Source organism: Zeugodacus cucurbitae, chromosome 6 (assembly GCF_028554725.1).
Source record: "Zeugodacus cucurbitae isolate PBARC_wt_2022May chromosome 6, idZeuCucr1.2, whole genome shotgun sequence".
Classification (NCBI taxonomy): Eukaryota; Metazoa; Arthropoda; class Insecta; order Diptera; family Tephritidae; genus Zeugodacus; species Zeugodacus cucurbitae.
Window position 1 is genome coordinate 17,890,906 of NC_071671.1, and position 18,032 is coordinate 17,908,937.

General features: G+C 35.5%; 1 protein-coding gene across 1 annotated transcript in view; it reads right to left on the minus strand.

Moving 5' to 3' along the window:
• LOC105218018 (serine-rich adhesin for platelets) overlaps positions 1-18,032 on the minus strand; it is a 134,681-nt gene that overhangs the window by 113,291 nt on the left and 3,358 nt on the right. Inside the window, exon 2 of the mRNA XM_054232702.1 lies at positions 8,196-9,017. The gene's annotated coding sequence lies outside the window, so the exon portion shown is untranslated. The remainder of the gene's footprint in view (positions 1-8,195; positions 9,018-18,032) is intronic.

Here is an 18,032-nt window from a genome sequence, read left to right on the forward strand (position 1 = left end):
ACAATCCGCATCAAAGCGAGGTTCTTCAACATATCGCTGATTTGCGCCCACGCCCCAACGGAAGAGAAGGACGATGTGACCAAAGATGCTTTCTATGAACACCTAGAACGCACCTATGAGCGCTGCCCCCGCCACGATGTAAAAGTCGTGCTTGGCGATTTTAACGCCAGGGTGGGTAAAGAAGGTGTCTTTGGCACAACAGTCGGAAAATTCAGCGTCCATGACGAAACATCGCCAAACGGCCTGAGGCTGATCGACATCACTGGGGCCCGAAATATGGTCGTCTGTAGTACTAGATTCCAGCATAAGAAAATACATCAAGCTACGTGGCTGTCTCCTGATCGAAACACGCGGAACCAAATCGATCACGTTGTGATAGACGCAAGACATGTCTCCTGTGTTTTAGACGTGCGTACGCTCCGAGGACCAAATATAGAATCGGACCATTATCTGGTCGCAGCGAAGATACGCACCCGCCTCTGGGCAGCAAAGAACGCCCGTCAACAAACACAAGGAAGGTTCGACGTCGAAAAGCTGCAATCGCAACAGACAGCCACGAAATACTCTACCCGACTTGCACTCCTGCTCTCTGAGAGCACTCATCAGCATCTCGGTATAAGGGAACTGTGGAACGGCATCTCAAACTCACTGCGTACCGCTGCAGCCGAAACAATTGGTTTTCGGCAACGACAAAAAACAAGCTGGTACGATGAGGATTGCCGTCTCGCAGCGGAGAGAAAACAGACTGCCTACCTCGCAACGTTGCAAACGACCACAACACGTGCGGGATGGGATAGATACCGAGAGCTGAAGGGGGAAGCGAGAGGCATCTGCAGACAAAAAAGAAAGAGGCCGAAATGCGTGAGTACGAAGAGCTTGAGAAGCTGGCAGACAGAGGTAATGCTCGAAAAAAATGAAGCGACTTAACGAAGGTTTCAAGACCGGAGCATACTCATGTAGAGACCAAGGTGGTAATCTGGTAACCGATGTCCAGGGCATACTGGGATTATGTAGGGAACACTTCTCCGACCTGCTGAATGGCAGTGAGAGTACAACACCAAGAGATGGCGAACCCGATCCCACAATCGATGACGGTGGAACAGATGTTCCATTACCCGACCATAATGAAATCCGAATAGCTATTACCCGCTTGAAGAACAACAAAGCAGCGGGGGCCGAGCTATTCAAATACGGTGGCGAAGAACTGATAAGGTGCATGCATCAGCTTCTTTGCAAAATATGGTCGGAAGAAAGCATGCCTGACGATTGGAATCTCAGTGTGCTCTGCCCAATCCATAAAAAGGGAGATCCCACAATCTGCGCCAATTACCGTGGGATCAGCCTCCTAAATATCGCATACAACGTTCTATCGAGCGTACTGTGTGAAAGACTAAAGCCCACCGTCAACAAACTGATTGGACCTTATCAGTGTGGCTTTAGACCTGGAAAATCGACAACTGACCAGATATTCACCATGCGCCAAATCTTGGAGAAGACCCGTGAAAAGAGGATCGACACACACCACCTTTTTGTCGATTTTAAAGCTGCTTTCAACAGCACGAAAAGGAGCTTCCTTTATGCCGCGATGTCTGAATTTGGTATCCCCGCAAAACTAATACGGCTGTGTAAGTTGACGTTCAGCAACACCAAACGCTCCGTCATGATTGGGAAGGACCTCTCCGAGCCGTTCGATACCAAACGAGGTTTCAGACAAGGTGACTCACTATCGTGCGACTTCTTTAACCTGATGCTGGAAAAAATTATAAGAGCTGCAGAGCTAAATATAGAAGGTACAATCTTCTACAAGAGTGTACAGCTCCTGGCGTACGCCGATGATATTGATATCATCGGAAGCAACAACCGTGCCGTTTGTTCTGCTTTTTCCCGCATGGATAATGAGGCGAAGCGAATGTGTCTGGAGGTGAATGAGGACACGACGAAATATCTCCTGTCATCAAGCAAACAGTCAGCGCATTCGTGTCTTGGCTCCACGTCACTGTTGACAGTCATAACTTCGAGGTCGTATATAATTTCGTATACCTGGGAACCAGCATCAACAACACGAACAATGTCAGCCTCGAAATCCAGCGCAGAATAACTCTTGCCAACAGGTGCTACTTTGGACTGAGTAAGCAATTGAACAGTAAAGTCCCTTCTCGACGAACCAAAATCAAGCTCTACAAGTCGCTTATCATTCCCGTCCTGCTTTACGGTGCAGAAGCTTGAACGATGTCAACATCAGATGAGACGACACTAGGAGTTTTCGAGAGGAAAATTTTGCGCAAGATTTATGGTCCTCAGAACATTGGCAACGGCGAATACCGCAGACGATGGAACGATGAGCTGTACGATTTACACCGCGACATTGACATAGTTCAGCGAATAAAAAGACAGCGGCTACGCTAGGTCATGTTGTCCGAATGGACGAAAACACTCCAGCCCTGAAAGTGTTCGATGCAGTACCCGCCGGAGGAAGCCGAGGAAGGGGAAGGCCCCCACTACGTTGGAGGGACCAGGTGGAGAGCGACCTGGTTACACTCGGGATCTCCAACTGGCGCCGAACTGCGAAGGAGAGAGAGAGGTGGCGCACTATCGTCGATTCGGCTATAACCGACTAAACGGTCGCAACGCCAATCACATACATACATACATACTAGCCCTGTTAAATTGGTCGAAAATAGATTATCAGAATCTCAAACCACAAGAATGTGGTTGTCCATCACCATGTAGTCTACAAATAACTAAATATGGATTTAGAAAAACATACAAGTGTATTCGAAAAATAACGGGAATTTCAAAATTTAAAATTTCGCAAGTTTGGAGAGACATATCGCTAAGTTTAGACCTGTTTTTATAAGATTGGCGATTTTCATTCATTTATAGAGAACCTTAAGCGGCCGTTAAAACATACGAGAAAACGTTGAAAGAGTCAAATGTTATCCCAAAAATCGAGTGTGCAAGGTGTTTCGACAATTGGAAGAATCGCTAGCATAAGTGCATATCGAAGGGGACTATTTAAAGGCATTAATGTAGACGAATGAACATTTTTTTTTTTTTTCAAAAACCAATATTCCCTTTATTTTTTGACTTGTATATTCTTGTATTTATAGCCAGTAAACCAATTTTTCGTTTTTCATTTATTTCATTCAATTTTCAGGAAACAATCATCAGAAACCGAATTTTCAATTATTAGTATAGGAGGATGGGAGTTACTATTGCTGGTATATATATGCAACTTTGTATATAAGGATGTATATATGTATGTATAAGTGTATTTGTGTCGGTGTGTGTGTAACTGTTTAATATTTCATTTGTTGATTTTTGTGTAGGCGTACAAATGAAAGTCAATGATATGAAGTACAATGGAATAACCGCAACCGCAAACTGGTAACTAACGCATCAAACACCCATACAGTGTACTACAAACACATACATACACATATGTGTATATACCTCCTCGTATGTAATCAAACACAGCCATTATAGGCATGAAGTCACAAAATGCCATGATGAAATTGACTACTAATTATAGTAGCAAAATACAAACAACAGCAACAACTAACTATTGTTAGTAACAACAACAATGAAGATTTCGAGCAAATAATCAATAATGCAGCTAAATGTCTATATCGGAACACTACACATATGTGGATGTATATAGGTGTGGATGTATGTGTTATTGGCATATTATAAGCTAACTTGCAACAACACTAACAACAACTGCAATAATGCCAACTATATTGAATAACCTACACTTTGACAGCAGCTACTGTTCGGCGAAGTGATTTAATTAACAAACAAAAGGTCAAATGATGAGTATTGAGTTTTGAATATTTTTTCATTTGTACATACATGTATGTATATGCAGTACCACTTATTTATTTATTAGACATATTTTATTTTTGCCATTCATAAGTACATTAAGGCATTTTTACAGGTGTTTGTGTGTGTCTATGCGCTCTGGCCAGGTGCGTTTTGTTCGCATACTGCCAATCATGCTGTCCGTCAGCCCAACAGACAGCCTGCCAGTCAAAGTCAAAGTTCAACATGATTTTACAATTCAAAAGTCGATGGTGGTCTGGCAGGAGGTGAGTGAATAAAAGTGATTTGTTGTTGTTGTTAATATTAGGCATTTATATGGCTGCCTACGCTGAACTGCACTGAACTGTACCGTACCGTTCGGACTACATATATTCGCATAATATTTTCATAAGGTGCAAATGCATACATACATACATACATATGTAGGTATATATAGACACGTGTAAATAAAAACAAATAAAAAAAATTATAAAAATGTTCGCAAGAAATGCTTTTTGCACAAATTCTGTATAGCTGCAGGCTTAGAGAGCTCCGCTTATGAGATTTCCTGTGAAAGTAATTAGGACAGTTAAAAATAATTTTTCTTTTGAAAAATGTGCACACAATAAATTTTAATTATGAATTTACGGAACGGTAAATTTTACAATGTTTTTGTTTTTGTAAAGTTAGAGCGAAATTTAAACCTTTTTTCTTTCAAATTAATTAATTTTTTTATCATAGCTTTCGAGAATTTATTCGTATAAGTGGCAACACTATTTGACAAAACGTATCTGCATTGGTTTTTGTTGTATTCTATATAACTAATAAAGCTATTCAATTGGATTGGCCACACGTGTAACCGTAATAAAGCTGTATGGATCCACATACTTTTGAATTTTCTAATTTATATTATATCTTCTGACATTTATTCAATTTAAAAAAAAAAAATTAAATATAATTAGAATTCTATTGTTTATTTGGCTTTTACAATAAACATGTAAATCACAGGTCACATGGACTCGATAGCACTATTGTTGATTGATACGATTTGATATTGGCTACATTGTGCTTATTATCGGATCTGAACACCTAGCAATTATTTTTCGCCAGCATTCGTAATACAAGCGTTTGTAAAGAAATTTACTCAGAATCCACTATGGTTCAGATGGATCGTAAAAAAGTCAAGAACCTAAATGTATCTTTACTATCTGGTTAAGTCTAACTTATGCTCAAGTCTCGTTCTGAAACAATGTCGATGCAGAACGCCAAGAAGTTCAGGTCGGACTGAGACTACATACAGGTGAAGATACAAACTTTCAATGTCTTATTCTCCAATATTCCTCTCTCCCAAAATGAAGAACTTGGGTAACCATAAAGTAACTTCGAAAACTTAAATGTACATCTAGCTAAGAAACTACAAAATCAGTTAGCTAAGAGTGATGTATTTCTTCTCTACAAGCAAATACCGATCTTTAAGAACATAACCTTACACCCTCTAAAGAATTTTTTTGAAAATATATCGAAATTAAAACAAATTGCAAACCACTGTAACTATAGTATATTGGATAATTTTTTCGTATCATATCTAATAACTGTTAACAAAAAGTTACCGGAGGAAAAATTACCGTCATAAAGTGACATTGTTTCCCCCGGAGTCCTTTAATCTATTTAAAGTGTCTCATATCGATCGAGCTTACCATTCAAATATTGTCACAAACGCTTAATAAGATTTAAGTCCGAGCTTTTAGCAGGCCATAGTAGGTGCTCTATCGATTTTTGATCGAAACCTTCTTTCGCAACACGACTTGTATGTTTGAACTCATTGTCCTACTGGTATATAAAGCCAATTTTTGTGCTGAGAGCTCTAAATTTGTACTCAGAGTCACTACATAATACTTTCTCGCTTTCTCGTCATTTGCCTAAGACCATTACCAGATTTGATAGACCACTGTAGCTAAAGCAACCCAAACTAGAACATTTCCACCTCCTCACTATATGGTGCTTTGGATGTGCTGACTTTGGAGCTTCTCATGACTCTTTCATCAAACTGTTTATCTGCCTTTTGTATTTTTTAATTCAAAGTTGCTCCCATTACTCCAAATTAGTATTTGCCAAAAAGTTCGTATTGCTGATGAAAGGCTTTTTAATCTTGTAGGGGCTGGAAAAAACATCTTCTCGGATTTCCGCTGTCTTGTTCGCTCAAACATTGATCTGAAAGTTCTGCTGATCTGATCATTCTTCATTTCTATGATTATTTTAGTATCTTCGCGAGCAGTGGTTGCCCTTGGGTGGCCTGATCTTGGCGCGCTCCTAAACCACTATTTTCTTATTTAGTTTTGATCAGTTTTTGGATTGTGGCCTTGCTTCTAGAATATTTTTCAGCGCTTTTTTCTTACCACTGTCCAATTAAATGATCCTGAACATATTACAAGTATTGACCAAAACACTTTATTGAGATTAAAACGATGAAATTTAACCTTTAATAGTGGTGAGGTATCCATAATTTTGTCGGATACTGTAAATTGCTTTATTTAAGGATTTTTTTCTATTAAGCCCGTTTTTGCTTCCATATTCACGCTTACACACGCGCTGAAACCATCGAACTGACTGCAGCATAGTAGGTGTCACATGAGGCGGATGGGTTATCTAACGCCGAATGTCTCGGATATTGTTAAAAAGGGTCTATATTTCAGTTTGTGAGCGCATGTTTAAGAACCCAAGAACAATATTAATCAAAGAACCTCGAGATATGATGGAAATTTAATATTATTAAAACAAGTTATTTAAGAAGCAAGTTAGGCTAGAGAGGTCTTCTTCAAAGACATAATCAAATAACAAATCTGACGAATCAAACAATTCGGACCTTTACAATTATTGAAAAAAACAGCAATTAATTTTAGAAAGTATATTAAACAAGTAAGTAAGGGCTAAGTTCGGTTGTGACCGAACATTTTATACTCTCGCAATTTATTTATTTAACTTTATTTATATTATATAATACACGATTTGACCCACATATTCGTTATATATATGGTATAAGGTCCATTGAACGTTGGAAACCCTAATATTAGGTTAAAAGCACCGAGGTCCTCATGTTCGATTTATTTGCCCTTGGGTCCGATTTCGGCGAATTTTAGAAAGGGGCTGCCACATAAAAAATGCAGTATTTATGCAAAGTTCTGTTCCGATATCTTCACTAGTGCTAACTTTACATATTGTAAAGTTAACGAATCAGATCGACTTCACAGTTCTGTTATATAGGAAGTAGGCGTGGTTGTGAACCGATTCGGCCTATTTTTACAACATATCATTGGGATGTAAGGAAAATATTACAAACCAAGTTTCATTGATATTGGTCGAGTAGTTTCGGAGATATTGTTTTTGACCCATAAGTGGGCGGAGCCACACCCACTTAAAATTTAAAATTTTGTATACCAATTTGAGTGGAGCCCTTCTGTACCTTCTTTATAGTGAAATTTAAGGTTTCTGGTGTTTTCCCTTACTGAATTGAAGCATTTTTAATAGTTTTCAACATAACCTTTGTATGGTGGGTGGGTGTGGTTATAATCCGATTTTCTCCATTTTTGGACTGTATAAGGTAGTACCTAAAAGAAACGATTCTAGAAAATTTGGTTGATATAGCTTAAGTAGTTTATGAGATATGTACAAAAAACTTGGTAGGGGCGGGCCACGCCCACTTCTCCAAAAAAATTACATCCAAATATGTACCTTCATAGTGCGATCCTTTGTACCCAATTTTATTTGCATAGCTTTATTTATGGCTTAGTTATGGCACTTTATGTGTTTTCGGGTTTCGCCATTTTGTGGGCGTGGCAGTGGTCCGATTTTGCCCATCTTCGATGTAACCTTCCTATGATGCCAAGAAATAAGTGTGCCAAGTTTTATCAAGATATCTTAATTTTTACTCCAGTTACAGCTTGCACATACGGACGGACGGACGGACAGACAGACATCCGGATTTGAACTCACTTCACAATGATCACTTTGGTATCTACATATAAAACCCTATATCTAATTCGTTTAGTTTTGGGTGTTACAAAAACCGTTATTTGAACAAAACTAGAGTATTACTCTCTTAGCAGCTTTGTTGCGAGAGTATAAAAACTTAACCAATCTACTCGAAGAGGGATCTTACATAAAAATATGCTTTGTCAGTTTTTATTTTTTAATTTCTGATACTCTTCTCTTCAATCAGTTATGTGCAAAGCCAATTAAATTAATTCCCTCGGGCCTTGTTACAGCAAATTAGCAAGAAAACGTAATTAAAGATTAAAAGAAAGTAAAAATTGAGGTTATGTGTTAAAGCGTATTTTCATAAAAAAATAATAGCAAACAGGCATATCAAAAAAGCGAGCAGCTGTCAAAAAGCTTACCTTATCAGCAATTTTTAGTTGCACTTGCACAGCGTGTCCTTAAAAATATCCTTACAAATACACAATGGAGGCGCAGTTCAATGCGCGCGCACACACACACACACAGAGAGTTCACCTGTATGCCTTGAAAATTTATTTAACTGACCTTTCTTCGTTCTGTGCAGTTAACAGCAACAAAGTGTGGGCGTGAGTTTGTGTGTTAGTTAGTGCAAGCTGCTCGCAGCAGATCTTTACTTAACATTACTTTAGTTTGTTTTTAATTAAAATTATTTTCTCTTTAGCAACACTTTTTCTTTGGAAAAAAAATGTAGAAAGGAAATGTTTTCTTCTGCTTTACACCGATAGCAGCTGTTTGTTGACACGAAAGTAGGTGTTGCACACAGTTGACCTTTTGACATTTACTTGAATGCTGATTTGATTATTTTATTTCACTTTCACTACTCTTTCGACGTATTTGTGATTGTTTTTGTATTTGCTACCAAGTTTCTCTTGCGTTTGATTGTTATTTATACGCTTGTGTTGCTGACAATTTGCTGCTTTTTTGTGTTACATTGAAGTTGTTTTTGTTTTTGCAAAGCAAGCGCTTTGAAATTTTAATTTTTTAATGCACAATTTCGTGTATTTAACAGTTATGATATTTATTTAATGTAAATTTTGTCGTTTTAGAGTTTCTTTTGTGTTTTTCCTTTTTATATACTATTTCACAAATTCATAAGTCCTTTCATTCTGGAAGCTTAGTACATAACTCACACATTAGTTGACAATTTTTATACAAATTTGTTAAAAATAATATATTTATACATTTTTGCCCATATCGATTACCTGTAAAAATAAAAAAAATATATTACTATTAATTTAAAGTTAAAGTTAAAAAATTATATTAAATTGTTGGATATACATATGTACATATATATTTATATTTATATTTATATTTTTTCTTCTTAACATATTATTTTCTTTCAACTTTTAAAGACTTGGAATTTTTACTCTAGAAGACCACTAGTAAATTTATCCGTAGTATAATTTGCCAGAACACATTAACCCTCGCATAACTCTTCGAGCTTTTCTGGTTCGTTTTTTCCAGTGGAGGTTTCCTTGTATTAAAGGTCAGAAATGATTTACTAATTAATTTTAACGAAATTTTATTGCGCATATTGTCAACTGACATATGACTTTGTTCAGATTTCAAACATACCTTCCACTGTTTAGAAAACTTCTTAATCTTTAGTGGGCCTTAAAATATGTTTTTTTATAGATATTCTAAAAATCTATCGATTTTTTAATACCAAATTTTCAACTTTCCAATAAATATAGTATTAGCAAACGGTAGATTTTTTTTCTACACAAATATTAAAAAATAATGGAGTTATGAGCAGTCTTCGGAGGTGCCGAAAAAAGTGTGCGTAGTTGAAACAAATAAATTCAAAAAGGTTATTGATATTTCCTATACAATGACTTACCATTTTTTATACTCTCGCAACATGTTGCACAGAGTATAATAGTTTTATTCACATAACGGTTGTTTGTGTCACCATGAAATAAGAGAGCTAGATATGGGGTTATATTATATATATATAAATGATATTATATATATATAAATGATCAGGATGACGAGTGGATTTGAAATCCGGATGTCTGTCCGTGCAAGCGATAACTTGAGTAAAAATTAAGATATCTTAATGAAACTTGGCACAAATATTCCTTGGCACCATAAGAAGGTTAAGTTCGAAAATGGGCAAAATTGGTCCACTGCCACGCCCACAAAATGGCGGAAACCGAAAACCTATACAGTGTCATAACTAAGCAATAAATAAAGTTATGAAAATAAAATTTGGAACATAGGATCACATTAGTGAGGGGCACATTTGGATGTAATTGTTTTTGAAAAGCCTAGGGCGGGGTCACGCCCCTCAAATAGGTTTTTGTATATAACTCGCTAACCAATAAAGCTATATAAACCAAACTTTCTGCAGTCGTTTCTTTTAGCCATTTTCTTATACAGTCCAAAAATGAAAGAAATCGGATGATAAACACGATATTACGAAAGTTAGCTTGAAAATTACTAAAAGTGGGTTAACTCACTAACCAAAAAAGTCAGATACACTAAATTTTACAGAAGAAATAGCAAAAGGAAGCTTCACTCAGATTTTTTTACAAAATGAAAAATGGGCGTGGCATCGCCCACTTATGGGTCAAAAACCATATCTCAGGAACTACTCTACAGATTTCAATGAAAATCGGTATATAATATTTTCTTGACACCCTGACAACACGGTTAGCGAAATCGGTTCACAACCACGACTACTTTCCTTATAACTCAATTTTGAATTCCATCTGAATCCTTCACTTTATAATGTATACATAAGGAACCAATGAAGATAGCGAAATAAAACTTTACACAAATACTGTATATGATCTTTGGCATCACTTGTGAAAAAATTGTCGAAAACGGACTATAACTTTTCAAGGCCCCAGATATCGAACATGTTGAACTCAGGGCCTAAGGTTAAATTTTAACCGAAAATATGGGTAAATCTCTCAGATAATTTAATGTAATTCAGAGGAAATTGTTTTCTTCCAATAATGTGTCTCTTCCAAAAATTATTAAAATCGGGTCACAACATCTCCTATCTCCCATATACATAATTATAGGTTTTTCAAAAATATCATCCCCTAGTTCCCATATACCTAATTATACCTTGTGTACCTTGCTGGTGAAATTGAATGAAATCGGTTTAGGAATTACCTCAGTCCTCATATCTATATATGACGATTTTCGTTATTTTATAAACTTTATACCGAATTTATGGGTAAATTTGTGCGTTATCTTAATAAAATTTCTTCAATAAATTGCGAGAGTATAAAATGTTCGGTTACAACCGAACTCAGCGTTTCCTTATTTGTTTAAATATTAAAAATTAACAAATGACGTATTTCTGAAAAAATGTCGTTTTTTTAGCTATAAAATTGTCGTTTTTCAATGCCAAATTGACAATTTTCAATCAATCAAATCAAAAGGTCATTGTATAGTAAATATATTCAAGAATACTCAGTTTAAATTTGTAGTCATTCGGTATATTTTTCGTTGACTTATAAACTATCGAATAAGCAAAAAATAAAAAAAAAACTATTTTTTGAAAATGTCACAGCCCCTTAACGTTCCCTGATACCCCAGGCCTTGGATGATATAAAGAGGTGCCAAAGTCTCACCAAACGTGGAAATAGAAATTCAACTGAAAGGGAAACATTTTCATTTTGTTAAACAAAAAGTGATAGTGAGACATCTGGAAGACCTAAAACATGACGGTTATATAGATCCCAACGATAAAGTACTGTAGCAATTTATGAGGATAATAGAAGAGTTTACTGCTAAGAAAAGACCACTACTGCAATTAAAAACATGTATTTCTTTTAACCAAATTTAACTAACAACAATGCAGAAACTGTATCTGAAAACATATGTGAAGTGAATTCTGAAAACATAGCTCTCGCAGTCGCGGATCTCAAGATAGTTTGGTTAGGTTAGGTATCATGACTGTTCCTCACTATAGGAAGCACATTTAAACAGTCCTTTATGTGCAGTTGACGTGTAGGCTCATTCCGCCTCGCAAGTTCCGGCGATTTTGCTAAGGCCATGCGCCAAACTCACCAATCGAGAAAACTGACTATAATATGACTTAATTTGAATTAAATGTTCAAAGTTGCTGAAAATCGTTCAAAATTCCGACAATGTTTGTTATTCCATAATTACCTAGTAACTATTCGACCAGTATCTTGATCAAATACTATTTCTGTTGCAACTATTTAAAGTATATAATTCTATTTATATTTAAACTTATTTCTTTCGTGACTTAAATAAATACAAGCTAATAATACAACAATTGTCCACCAGTTAACCGACCGTCTACAGGAAGCCTTAAGCAGTGAGCAAGAATTGCGCTAAAATTCCGGTAAACAAGTTATCTCTTTACGGGCAAATATACACCAACATTTAAATCGAAAAACTAAACAGGAAGAGAAATAGCAAATAATACACCAAAAAAACAAGAAAAATTTCAGAATTCACTATTTGCTAGCATGAATTGACCGAAGCAACGCTAAGCCGCGCAAATAGCTGAAATAGTCAGCATACTTAAGCTGTCGAATTCGAGTCAGCCCAACTCACCGCCAACTGTGAGGCGGACGGAAGTGCTGCCAGCGACTTTCAAAACAGCGCAAATAGCAAATAATTATGCAAAGTAGTACCAGCAAAAAAGGTAGTAAACAAGTCAAAAAGAAGAAGAACAGAGAATAGTGGAGTGTAGAGAATTCTAAAAAAAACATTGCGCAACCCCCACTGGCGTTTTATTATTATTTCGTTATCCGTTGCATGCCAAACAAAATGGTTATAAATGTTAACAATGTATGCTTGAATAACAACAACAACGATAGCAATAAAAATGAAATTGAAATGTAGAATTCGATGACGGTGAGGTGTGCCGCACAGTAAGAGGCCAAGTAGCAGTATTGTTGCTCTAGGAGTGAATTTAAACAACATTTATACCTGCTATTATTGTATGAACTTACGCTGATGCCCCTAAATGTAGGCAACAGCTCCTAAATGTAGGCAAACATTCAAAGGAAAGGAATACAACTTTTAAATTTCAAACGTGAATTGCGATTTATAGAGGCGATCTCTAGTTCCGATGGACTTCGTGGCTTTTAGAGCTTATAGATAGCGAAGGGAAAGCCCGCAGTAATTATTGAAGTAGAAAATGTTATTCTTAGCGCATTTATGATTACAGAGCTTCGAAAACTATTGGATATCCAGTCATAAAGACACAAGTTTCTCACTAAACAAGTCTTTAGACCTCTACATTTATGACCTCAAGTCCGAAAAGGAACCACTGTTCTTTACACTATCTACACTGATTTCAGAATGAGAGACATTTGTTAGAAACTCTGACTTACGAAATCCTTGAAGAAGATGAAACAACCTTTTCTCAAATACTCCAGACTACATTTCACCTGCCTACAATTTCCATACACTGTTTATGCGAAGGTGGCAGCCGCTTCGGTGTGTGTCAGTGACAGCGTTAACAACAACAACAACAATGTCATTATACCACTGATTGCTTTTGTTGCCTAAGAGCCAGTTTTTACTGTTTTGCCTTCGATTTCACCTCATTTTGCTACTTTTTAATTTGTATTGTATTCTCCCGGCGTCGCACACTCCTCTTCCAACGTCGTGCACAATTCATTAGTTTTTCTCGACAATATTGTCGTTTCACTGTGCCGTTCGTAATGCCTGGCAAGTGACGCTTCCGTTTTTACGCTCTCAATTTACTTTCTACTGCTTCATGGACTTGCTTTTGCTATTTTTTTTAATGTTTCCTGCACAGTCACGTACTATAGAGTCCCTGAATTATTTGTGTACGAGCTGATATACTGCATATATTTTTTATCTTCTCTTCTTGCTACTGATAAATATAAATTTATTTCTGCTTTTTTGGCTTTGTATGGACTCATTATTTCTATTATCAGATTCCTGGAATAACATGATTGGTTCATGCTAATTAAAGTGCTATATATAAATTGTTTGAAATATATTTGACTGTAGCTCTCCTTAGTTTGATATCCATATTTTAATGATTCGCTTTGTTTATTAATGTTATTCAATTAAAAATTAAGTAATGAATAATTAAAAAATAGGTGGCAACTCTTATTAAAAAAAGGAATAATTAAATCCTTAAAAATCCTTCATTTTTATTGAATAAATATTTTTAACATGTGGCAACCCTTATCAAAAATATTTTCAAGAGTATGCTTTATTAAACCTTTTAAGTAAGGAAATCAAATTGTATTGTTTTTTTTTTTCAATATATATTATTATTTTACTTCCAATTATTCAAAAAGGTGGCAACCATTTTTTCTTTGTAAATATTATTCATAGCATTCGCTATTTTTTCTATACTTTAACAACCACTCTCTTTTATGCTGAAACCATTGAAGATCTCTTAAGATCGAAGAAAGAATATGTCTTTTATAAATACAATGAGAATTACAAACTCTGATATGAAGCGAAAGAAATGAGGATTCTTGGGATAAATCCGACTGCTAACTTAAAAATATCACTCATCAGAGATTTCTTATGATACATTTTTTACATCAACTTGCCCGGGAACTGAACTCACGTCCGTGAGAGTAGTAGCCATTAGCCACTCACACGAATATGGCCACAGTGTGACCCATATAAAAATTATTGTCATTCTTACAATTTAATATTTAATATCAATGGCTGCGCTCAATTTCAACTAACAACCCACTTTTTACATACATACATTATTGAAATCAGGGTCTACCACAGACAGGGCTCTAACATTACCACCCACCGACAGCATATCAAGCCCAAACTTTCAACACCTCTAAAATCCTCATGCTCTAGCTAAAGCACACTCACACTTCCTAACACTCGCTCTCTCCCTATTAAAACCCACTTTAACACAACCTTCACATTCACACAACAACAAAAGCCCAACTCAACAACTTTAAAACTATTTTCAATGCAACCCACATAACAGTAGTGAAACCTCAAATCCTACACACCAACACAGACAATTCACATTTTATTTTTATATACATATATCAGCTATGTATATATGTGTCTTTCTATCTTGTTTATCCACCACCATCAGCTCGTTAGTTGTGACGCCAAAGCGACAGACGCGTCGCTTCTCTGCCATCCTTTATCAGCGCCGCAACAACTTCGTGGCAGTGGCTACCTACATGACAAAAACAAGAAAATAAGCAGAAACAACAATACTAACAATAAAAAGTAAGCTTGCAATTTGTAGAATTGTGATTTTTCAATAAGAATTTAGTATGTAGACAGCTTGTGTTACAAAGTGCTCACACGCAATGGCCAACCGACACGCGACTAAAAGCTATCTGACGAGTCAATTTGTTGTCCATGCATTCTTTAATACACGTACAAACTTATTTACATATATATAAACTGAGAACTGATATTTGACCACTAATAAGTTCGAGGTACAAAGTTAGCTTATGTTGGCATTGGAAATTTGGAGAGAGGAAAACAATGTGGAGAACAATATTTTGAAGTGGAACATCATAATAGTACTAACTGTAAAATTAAAATAAACTTATTCCAATTTTCTTCCTTTCACTTTTATTTTTATATGTCAGGAATGGTTATCGAAACAGATCAAGATCCAAAAGTTGCTTTAGTTGGAGAGCGGCTTCTTATATTATTAAACTCTAAGTACTGCCGTTTTGTTTTCAAATGTTTTCACGTACATTTCGCCTTATTTATACTTGTATACTCCCCAATTTTCCTCTTCGGAACGTTCTCCAACTTTACGAACCAAAATTCATAGAACGTAGATCTTTCTATTGTGAAACTATTTTTTTTGTATTCCGAAATATTCTTATTTTTCACTAGCGATCTACAGGATCGAATGCATATCATATCACCGAAGCATATTCTGTATACCTATCATGGGTTCTGATCGGAATAAGTTTCGAAAATTAACTTTTTAAAGTTCGTCAGCATTCTTAATATCATTGGTCAGAACCTGCATATACTTTTTAAGAATATCCGAATAACGCATAGAGTTCTTCTTCTCAATATATATCATCATTAAGCTAGTTTTAGTGGTTGTCGGCTGACGTTTTTGGATTCATTGTGAAATCATCATTATGTACTTGTTCATCAATCTTATGTAGAATAGCTTCCAACGTTCTTATCATAACTATGCATCTTCCCCAATTCTTTCGTAGAGACATAAACATGACATAATTATCGAAAGTCAAAGCTTCTATTTAACATACACTCTCTAGAAGCTATCGCCGTACCATTACATTGGCTATATTTCAACACTTCGATGAAATTAATGGAGGGAAACAGAAAAAAGTGTAACGTTTTATGAGTTCCTTAACAAAGATCAAGACCATGAATAAGAGTTAGACTAATTAATTAGAGAATAAGTTAAGAAGAGTCATCTATAGGTTTTAATCGAGCACTCTGGAACTCCCTTTAATAAGTGATATCATCTTTCCAGACTGAAAATTAGCTCGAATTTTTGAAGGAGAGTCGTTCTTCCCTACATTGAAACTACGAAGCTATCCAACCAAAGGTATGCTTGGAGAAAATTCTTAAACAACGAGAGTGATTTATTTCCAGACCCTACCACGATTTTTAACAATTTCGAAGACTTATGGTCCAAAAGACTCTCTGAGTTCTTTTTTCTTTCACACAAAGACAACAAATAATAATCAAAATTTCTAAAGAGTAATCTACAAATATTAAATTTTAAGTACTGATTTCTAGAATAGTCCCATTACTGTAGCATATAGTGCCTTCAATGGCCTACATATTTTATAATGGATTAATTGAGAAGGAATTTTATTGAATATAGAAAAACTAAAAGTATAATTGCAAAGAATCGAGACAATAAAAACAGACATTGACGTACTCTCTACGGTATAGGCGAAGTATGAATCCCCTTACCCACTCACTATCTTGCTTGTCAACTCGTTAACTGCTTTAATTGCCTTGCCTGTGCTCCTTGGCCAATATTTTTTATGTTGTACGCCTGTAAAGTTTGCTGCAATTAAGTAGCTCAAGTTCCACGCACTCCTCACATTTTCACAAACACGCTCACTCTCTCTCTCTCTCTCTGCCTCCTACACTCTCTACGGCTCTCAACTGTTTTGTTTGCATTATTTGCAACTCTTCAGCGCTTTTTTTTGTATTATCAATTGGTGCTTTGCAACAAATTTGCACAATGAAAAGTTGTAAAAAAAGTACATAAACAACAAAAACAACAAATATACAAAGCACCGCCAGACAACAAAGTCTGCAATTGACAGCGGTTACTTATGATAGGCGCAGATTTGCCACTCACCAAACAAACTCGCACACCGACTTTTGTGTGCCACTGTGTGGGTCTACTTTTGTGTGTGTGTGTGTGTTTGTATGTGAGTGTGTCTTAAAATGGACACTCGAGAAAACGGTAAGTGTGAAAAGGAGTGAGTGTGTGCGTGCGGTTGGGATTAGCGTGTGTCGCGGAATGAGCGTGGGAATCTTATGTTCCTGTGTGTGTTTATATGTTTGTAAGTGGGTTAAATGTGAACATACACATGTATTTATGTGTTTAGATGTGTATATAAAGGCGAGTGTGAGGCAGTGATAACTAATAAGCATTTAATGAGCGTTTAACTGTTGAAATTTGTCATGGCTGGTTTGGTCGTTAACCAAAAAACGGTTTGATTTGCTAATACTCTCATTATTTACTGTAAAAATGTATGCTCGTGTGTTTATTTACATTGAGAAGTATTTTTAGTACATATTTGGGAAAAAAACATATTATTTTATGCTAAAGAATATTACCTACTAGTAAGAAAAATTTAATATTAAAATTGTTAAAAAATTTTAAGAAATATTATATTTTTTATTATAAACTTTGAAATTTTATTTAATTTTTTAATTTTTTTTTAATTACAATTAATTTTAATTTCCTTAAATATGAAATACATTTTTGATTTTACTTTTTTTTATTAAATCAAATAATACAAATAAATAATAAATATGAAAATTATAATTTCTTTAAATTAAAGTAAAATTAAAAATGTAATATATAGATAAATTGAATTTGAGTCTAACAAATTAACAAAAATTCACAATTACTTAAAATGGCGAAATTAAAAATTACTTAAGTAAGGATTAAAGAAAAATCAAACATATATTTATACTCTCGCAACAGAGCACAGTGGGATTTTTTGTCAAAATGTATACAGATGTCTTCTAAATTGTCCAAACTTCCTATTTGCAATCCG